Genomic DNA, 9,503 nt, shown 5'->3' with positions numbered 1-9,503 from the left:
ATGTGTATAACTCATCTCCAATATGCAGAAGACCTGATCTTCGTTGCTGAGTGGTCGAATCAAAATGTTAAAAACCTAATTAGAATACTTCGGTGCTTCGAATTAGCATCCAGGATTAAGGTGAATATAAGTAAAAGCAAATTGTTTGGTATCGGAATACATAACTTCGAAATTGAAATGGTTGCTAGGAGCATCAATTGCTCTGTTGGTAGTTTTCCGTTTATTTACCTGGGAATACCTGTAGGGGCGAAAATGTCGAGAATTTCACATTGGAACACACTATTAGACAAATTTCAAGCTAGACTCTCTAAATGGAAGGCTTCAACACTCTCCTCTGGCAGTAGATTAACCCTATCTAAATCTATGTTGGAAAGTCTGGGAACATTTCTGTTTTCATTATATAAAGCCCCACTTAAAGTGATAAAATCCTTAGAAAAGCTGAGGTGGTGTTTCTTCTGGGGTGGTTTATCTGAGAAGGTAAAATTAGCTTGGATTGGCTGGGAAAAGTTTCTCACTAAAAAAAGATGGATGTCTAAACATTGGTAGTCTCAAAGCCCAAAACATGGCCTTGCTTGGAAAATGGTGGTGGCGGTTCAAGAATGATAGGAAGGAGCTATGGAAATTAGTGATCACTACAATATATGGTTGTGATGGTGGATTTAATGCCGCATCTAGGGCTAAACGCAAAGTCTCTTGTTGGGGCACTATAGCAAATTTACCTGCAATCCTCTTGAAATATCAAGTCGACTTCAAAAGCCTCTTTATAGAGACCCAATCCAATCAACAACCTTCATGGAGGTGGAGTTTTGAAACGTCTGGAGAATATACGATGTCCTCTTTAAGATTTCACATTGACACTTCTATTTTACCTAAGTCTCCGGTAAAATGATCTCGTCCTAAGGAAAGTCAATATTTTGGCTTGGAGGCTAGCCTACAATAGGCTCCCAACTAGAGAGAACCTTCTAAAATGGGGGATGGGAAATAGTAATCAGTGTGCCCTATGTAATCAAGTAACAGAATCAGCAGCTCATCTATTCCTCTCATGTAGTATCTCAAATGAAGTGTGGAGTAATCTCAAAGCCTAGTGGTATCTTCTCCCTAATTCGCTGGTATCAGTGTCTGACTTGCTCTTCTAGAAAAATGTCTCCAATAATAATGGGCTTACCCAAATCCAATCAGCCATCATGCTGGTTTATATTTGGATCATTTGGAATCACATGAACTTGAAGGTTCATTCTAGCGATCTACGCTCTCATAAAGGTTTGTCAAATGAAATTCAATCTTTATCTCATTTATGGATAAGTTCCAGAATAAAAAACAATGCAATCAGATGGAAGGAATGTCGTTTTGATCCTATCTCTATAAGTTCAAGTGTACAGGGGGTGGGGGAAGATATAATGTTCGTTGGTGTCTTGTGGCGTGCGTTCTTGTAGACATATGTGTATTTGGCGTGTGTTTCAGTTCTTTTGGGTAGACTTCTATAGGTTTGTTGTCTGCAAGTAGTTGCACATCCTTCATGCATCTTCATTCATGGGTGTGTGAGTAGGGTTCTGGTTCATGTATTTCCTTTTTTCGTGTGTATGTTGTTTCTTTCTTCGGTTGTTGTGAGTTATGTTTTCTTGTGAGTTTGTGGTAATTACATGCCAATTGTAGGTCTTTTCCTTGTAATTTTCTGGATAGTCGATTAAAATGGAACAACCGTTAGGGAGCTACTTCAAGTCTCTTAGCCATGATTGCATAAAGATGTTGTGCTTAAGTCTGGAATTTAAAGTTCTGGTTGTGCTTTACAGAATTTTAAGTGTCGATATAATATTATTTTCTAATAGAATCTGCCTTATGCTATGAAATCCATGGAGTTGAGATGGTCTTTTTCCATTTGACCTCAGACGGTTCTTTCCATGGGTAGTGTGTTTGCATAGGTATGAGTTGTTGGATCTTCAAAAGTGTACAATTCCCTGTCTATCCTGGTTCTCTCCTATTTTTTGTTAAAAGATGCAGCTTGACCGTTTTTCCCCTGATGTTGGGTTGGAGATTGTTGACAAAACCTCTAAGGGTGTAACGACGTGAAAATTTAAAACAATTTTTCATTTTTCAAACATAACATATCTCATATAATCATCTCAAAACTCAAGTATATCAAATGTTATCACAGTAAAACATATCCCAGAATCTCAAATACAAAATCCTCTGTCAGTGTGTACAAATCTTGTCGGCGCCTTCCTGCGATCCTCGCTAGTACCTGAAACACATATCACATAACACAGTAAGCATAAATGCTTAGCGAGTTCCCCAAAATACCATGTACATACAACTAGCCACTCGAGGCTATAGCTCTACTAAACCTTCCGGACAATGTGTCTCAGGGGCCTTCCGGTCCCACAATCTGAGTAGACCTTCCGGTCCTACTCTGTCAACCTTCCGGTCCATACCATATTGACCTTCCGGTCCATACACTGTTGACCTTCCGGTCCATATCATACTACTCGTAACATACATAAAATATACATAGAAACATAGAAACATATATCACATACTCGTCATAGCACATAAGACCTCCCGGTCACACATAATTACCACTCTAGGTAAGGTATAGTGAGAATACTCGCCTCGTATGATGTCTAGTAACTCACGTGCTCGATATCCCCGAACTCGAAACAATGACCTAGCCCCCGCCTAATCACATAAAGTAATTATCTCAAATCAATAACGACTCTCAAGGCTAGACTAATCCCTTCCTAAGTTCTCTCAGAAGGCTGAAAGACCATTTTACCCCTCTAATGGTCCAAAAGCCCACATGTTGACCAAACCTTAAAAGTCAACGATAGTCAGCTGTAGAAGGTACGTTGTGCGTACTAGCTCTGTACGCGGGGCGTACTTCGCGGTCATTCAGAATCAGGGAACTCGACCCCCTACGCGGCGCATATTGGGATTACGCCCAGCGTAAGTCCCAGTTTCATACTTTCATGATTTTTGGTCTGAATAGATTAAGACATAAGCTCATATCTCAGATCTCTGCACTCTACTGTCTCTTAAGCCATAAAGTCGAAACCTTTAAGCCTTTGCATGGCTATAAAATGTCACCAATCACTTTAAACACATATCCTCTTTCCCCATTAAGCCCTGATCTCATGCATGACTTAATCTTAACGTCCAAGATTGGATTTTTATGGATTTATAACACAAGATACACTGAAATGGGGTAGATCAAGGTCCATGGAGTTCCTTTGTTCAAAACGTCTCCACCTTTGGGACTTAAACCCTAAAAAAGCTCCTATATGATGTTCATAACAAAAGAGTGGTAAAGTTTGAAGCTTTTTACCTTTGTGAGAAGCTCCTCACTCTGTTTAGCTCAGATCTAGAAGCTTAGACTCCAATCTTTCCTCTTCAAGGTCTTCTTTTCTTCTTCACAAGCACACAATGACACTTTCAAGCTCAAATACACACACACAAGTTTAGAACGAATGCTTAGCTCTTTTAGGGTTTCACTCTCTGGAAATGGTGGCTGGGATGGAGGCCATAACATTCATTTTATAGTGCTCATGTCTCATTTAGGGTTTTGAGTCTGGACCCATTACGCCCAATGTAACTATGGTACGCCCAGCGTACCAGGTTGAGTCAACGTCAAAGGCACGCCCATGGGTACGTGCAACGTACTCTTTAGTACGCTCAACGTACCCACTTATCACCATTTTCTATTTTGGGCTAATTTTGACAACTTGGAAAAAGAAGAAGGATTAAAAAGATATACCTAACTTTCAGGATGTTACACATGGTGATAGATAAATAATGGGTTCTGATTTTTGATGTATCACTTGAGAAACTTTAGTGGTTGGTCACTTCATTCTATGTGTGTTGTGATGTTGTGGAAGAAATTACCCTCAACGATAGTCTTATGTGTTTTATACTTGGTGTTGTTTGCCGGCATTTCATTTTTCATTTTGCTATCCTACTTTAGTTGGCCTTGTAGTTTAGTTCCATTTTGTTTGTTGTTTTTGATGATTTGTGTATTGGTTCTGTAATGTTCTAGCCACTGCTAGTTTTGATTTCTTTAATGCATTTTGCTGTTAAAAAATAAAAAAATACATAAGTATAATAAATACAATAATTATATTTACTACTATTTTCATAATAATATATAGATTATTAGAAATATATTAGGAGCAATAAAAAAAAGGTTTGTAGAATCATTTACACCAAAAGTTAGACATTATTTGCTTTTAATATTATTTTTAATATAAATATCAATATTGTAATTGATTAGATATTAAATATGATCTTTATAACATAAAATAATGATTGTTTAGTAGGAAGGGGGTAATGAGAAGATAGGGAGATCTTTAGAATCATCCGATATTTTTTTATTAATAAAATTTGAGGTTTTTTATAAGTTTTAAGATCATATCATATAGATGTTTCTTGTCATAGATATTCTCATTTAAATTTGTCATACTTTAATGGGAACGAATCTCAATGCATATTTAAAAAACGCTTTCATTTACATTTTCACTGTTATTTTCAAATAATTATTGTATAAAAAGGTGACAACGTTAACGGAGGAGCCGTTAAAATCGATCTCTACTTTCTTACGATTTTTAACTTCTAACCTTATTATATAGTTTAGTTTTTTATTCGAATATTAAATCAAAATATAGTTTAATAAGGTAAATGAGGTGTACAATATAAATAAAAAAAAAGTTAATCAAAAGAAACTCTAGTTAGGAATGTATAATATAAATTAAAAAGTTAACGAAAAGGCTTTAGTCGAGTGGTAAGAAGTAACATTCTCAATTAAGAAGTAACATTCTCAATTAAGAAGTCGTGTTTCTAAATCTCATTTAAGATATTGTTGGTAATCAAAAATAAATTAGTTACGTTTAAAAAAAATGACTTAGGAGGGTAACCAACTGTTGAATTTGTTCACATTTGATCATTTTTTTGTACCCAATATATCATTAAACTTATTGTTTGTGTTCACTATAACCCTTTTGACCGACTATCACAAGTGATAGCCGATCAAAAGGGTTATGGTGAACACAAACGACAAGTTTGATGGTATATTAGGTAACAAAAAAGGAAAGAGACTAAATATGAACAAACTCAACAGTTGGTTACCCTCCTGCTTATATTAATGACTTTATTAAATTCATTCTTACTTCTCTTCAAAACATAACCCACAAATAACATTATTCATACATGTACAACTTTGTAATGTACTTGCATATTTATTAATCTTGATTGGGCATGCGTCTTTTAAGACTATATTTACATTTCTAATTAAATGATTTATCGTATCATGGATTCTGAACAGGTCTACAAACGAGTAGAATCACAAGTGTTGTGATATTTGAGTTTACTTGGATTTAAGATTGAATTCATGCGATAAGATACGACATCAATATGTACAAGATGATGCAACTTTTGTAGACACAGATCTATAATATATCGTGAGCTAAATGTTTATGCTAATAAAGATACCTCCCAAACACAGTAATATCCTTTTGCAGAGAGTTTATTACAGTTAACCATAGTAGGCGTAGCAAAAACCATGTTTTGACTAAGATACCCCTTCAAAATGCTCTTCAAATACGTTATGGCCTAAGAATGTTGCAATCTTTGATACTTTTGTAGCTTTGATTTCATTTAACTTATTGGGAAAAATGACTCAAGAGGGTAACCAACTATTGAGTTTATGCACATTTGGTCCCTTCCCTTTTTTGTACCCAATATACCATCATAGAGTTATGGTGAACACAAACAACAAGTTCGACGATATATTTGGTACAAAAAAAGGAAAGGGACCAAATATGAACAAACTCAACAGTCGGTTACCCTCTTGAGTCATTTTCCATAAAAAAAAAAAACAGGTTCAAGGAAGTACGAACACATTTGTACTTTGAGTATGTTATGACATGTTATTATTTTAGAGGTAATAGTATATGAGGACAATTAATTTAGAAATTATATTCATATTCTTTTGTTATTAATTAGAAAAAACACATGCTACACAATGGGGACAGGTTTTTTTTATGTATTATCAACAGTTTAGCAAAAGCCAACCTAGACAAATTTTGTAATTAGCTTTGTATATAAGGGTCAAACGTACCAAAATACAAAAATATTAAACATATGGACTATTTTTGAAAAAAAAACTTTAAAGTGAACTTTTCTATAAATTAAAATGTTGCAGGGACTAAATCTACCAAAATATAAAGCCTTTGTTGCAGGGACTAAACCTGTCAAGGTGGATAACCTGTGTTGTGGTGACAAAATCTTCCAAAAGGTTTTGTCGTGACTAAATCTGCCAAAACCTTTGTTACAGGGACTAAATCGGCTGAAATATAAAACCTTTTTTACAAGGACTAAATTTGTCAAAATATATAATATTTGTTTGTAGGGACTAAATCTCACAAAATGGAGAACTCTTTTTGTAGGACTAAATCTGTCAAAATGTAAAATATTTGCGGCAAAAGTCCAAAAATGAAAAACATCACTATTCATGGACTAAAGCTCTCAAAAATCTAAAACATTTGTGGCAAAAGTCCAAAAGTATATATATATATATATATATATATATATATATATATATATATATATATATATATATATATATATATATATATATAACATAAGTATTCATAAGCACAATGAGAATGATAGTATATACAATATTTTAGTAAGAAACTTCTATAAAATGTTTAAAAGATCATTATGATATGGAAATTATAGTTTTTTTCCGATTTCATCTTACTTTTTATTTCATGTCATTTTCAACACCTTCTACCTTTACCATCCACCTCCTACCATTGTCCACCACACCCCACTATTCTCTTTTATCCATCTAGAATAAGGTGGAAAACCCCATTTCCTCAACAATTGTGTCCCGAACAAACCTAAACATATGTAAGTATGGGTTTAATGTTCGGATTTGAAGGTGGAAATGTGAACCATAGAGAAGCTGAAACGCAACATAAAAACGGTAGGGGGACGTTGCCTAAAGCGTGTGGCACACATCTTCAAATTTTGCCTATAAATAGCAGCATCCCCGTTATTCTTCTTCACAAACCTACAACCTTTCTCTTTGAACTCTCTAGAGCCAAAATCTCAATATTCCCTTAGAATTTAGGGTGTTCAGCTAGACTCTGAATTATATAAGAGCATGGCAAGTAAAAGCTCTCACTTCGGAGTTCTACCAGTATAATTTCCGACTATTTGCTAACAAATCTCTATATGTTAAGCTGCACTTATCTTAATTCAAGTGTAACTTATATTTATATTTATAGTCGTTGTTATGAATAAATAAATAAGAATTTTCTGTAATTCCACTTATAATGTTGATTGATCTATGCATGGGAGAGGTGTCTAGAATGGTCATGTTGGCTTGGTTGCTGGATTTTAGAAAGGCTATATGTCTTAATACTCATGCCTCCCAACTTTCCTGTCTAACTGATCCTTATATGATAAGACTCTCAGAATTCATTCAGATTAGTAAAAGGTCTAACCTAATGGGTTTTTGAATAAACATACAATCCTATGTGTGCATGTAATCCTAATTTGATCTATGTTTTCTCTAATTGAACATACAATATGAACAACAACATGCAAACCCTAGGTGGCTAGGTCTATGTATTATAATCAAAAATCACATGATAGGATTAAGATACATACCTTTGATTGTTATGGAGTAATAATAATCCAAAACCTTGTAGATGTTGAAGCTTGAGAGCAAGTATCACAAGTGTAATACCTCTAATGACTCACAAACACACTTAGCTAGAAGATGAGTTATGAGAAGGAATAAGAAACTCTAAATTTTGGTTGGAATTCTCTAGGGTTTCAAAGTGGCCGAAAATCATAAGTGAAAGAGTCTTTATATAGTAAGGTGACTTAGAGCCAAAGCTAGGGTTAGGATAAGGAAACCTGTAACGACGTAAATTTAAAAACAATTTTTCGTTTTTCAAACACAATAAAACGCATATAATATTCTCAAAATCTCATGTGTATCCAATGTCATCACAATAAAACATATCCCAGAATCTCAAAAACATAATCCTATGCCAGTGTCTACAAATCATGTCGGCGTCTTCCTGCGATCCCGAGAACAACATGAAACACATAACACATCACACGGTAAGCACGAAGCTTAGTGAGTTCCCCAAAATACCACATACAACACATATTAGCCACTCGAGGCTATAACTCTGTTTAACCCTCTGGTCAATGTGTCTCAGTGGGACCCTCCAATCCCATAACTCTGTGGACCCTTTGGTCCTAACTTTGTGGACCTCTAGATCTTAACTCTATAAACTCTGAAACATACATAGCATAAATCACATAGAAATAATGCAGTGTATCACATCATATAAATGGCATACAAAATACTCTGTCACATAACTCTAATTACCACTCCAGGTAAAGTATAGTGAGAAGACTCACCTGACAAGCCAACAAATAACAGTCTCGTACTCGGAAATCTCGAACTAGCCTCCGCCTATCACATAGGATAAATATCTCTAATTAATGCTTTATAAACACTCGCCTATTCCAAAGGCTACCTGCTTTCTCTGTCTAACTCTAACAGGCCATCCTACCTCTCCATGGTTTCCATTACTCACGTTGACTAAACCCCAAAGTCAACATAAGTCAACCCAATTCAATAGTCCATGTTGACCTGACTCGTCGAGTGCACTCATGCAATTCGCTGAGTCCCCTCATTTCCTCATAAATCTCCAGAAAGTCCAGCTCAGCTCATCGAGTTGACCCCGAACTCGCCAAGTTATCGCATGAACAAACTCATTGGGACAAACCCTAACCGACTCATCGAGTCAGGCCATGGCCTCGGCGAGTCCCTTCGATCAGATTCCTCATTCCAACGATTTAAGGTAGATCCATCACCCTAAACACTAGATCTACCATCCCAAGGGTCGATTGACACGTAAAGCTACAAGCTTCACATTTAAACATGACACATAGGGCTCATAATGCAAATATAACTCTAACAAGGATGATGAACCACAATAACTCTTATATGGCTAAATAAAGCTATCATCTTTGGACTCTTTGAACCTCACAGAGTCCAGATCTGAAATCTAGACCTCAAAAGGGACCTAATGCATTCAAAGTCCCAAAAATGGTGGAAGAAACCCTAATCTTCCTAAGCAACAAGATCTAAGCAAAATAACAAGAAAGGTGCAAGCTTTTACCTCTTACTCAAGCCCTTGTACGGAGGTACACCAGATCTACTGATTCTCTAGCTTCCTTGTTTGATGATCTCCTCTTCTCCTCAAGAGATGCACTAGTCTACTCCAAGTTTTAGCTTCCAAGACTCTCCTGGCTCTCTATGCACGTTTAGGGTTTTCTCTTAAGGAAGAGTAGCCGTAAATGAGGCTATAAGTGCCTTTAAATAGGTCCCAAACCCGCGAAATTAGGGTTTCTCTGCCTAGTACCTACTCGGTGAGTCCCACCTTTGACTCATCGAGTTCATTCATTAAATTCACGCGAGCAAC

This window comes from Lactuca serriola, chromosome 1 (genome assembly GCF_051521515.1).
Source record: "Lactuca serriola cultivar US96UC23 chromosome 1, Lser_US96UC23_V15, whole genome shotgun sequence".
In the NCBI taxonomy this organism is placed as follows: Eukaryota; Viridiplantae; Streptophyta; class Magnoliopsida; order Asterales; family Asteraceae; genus Lactuca; species Lactuca serriola.
This window is presented reverse-complemented; position numbering follows the sequence as displayed.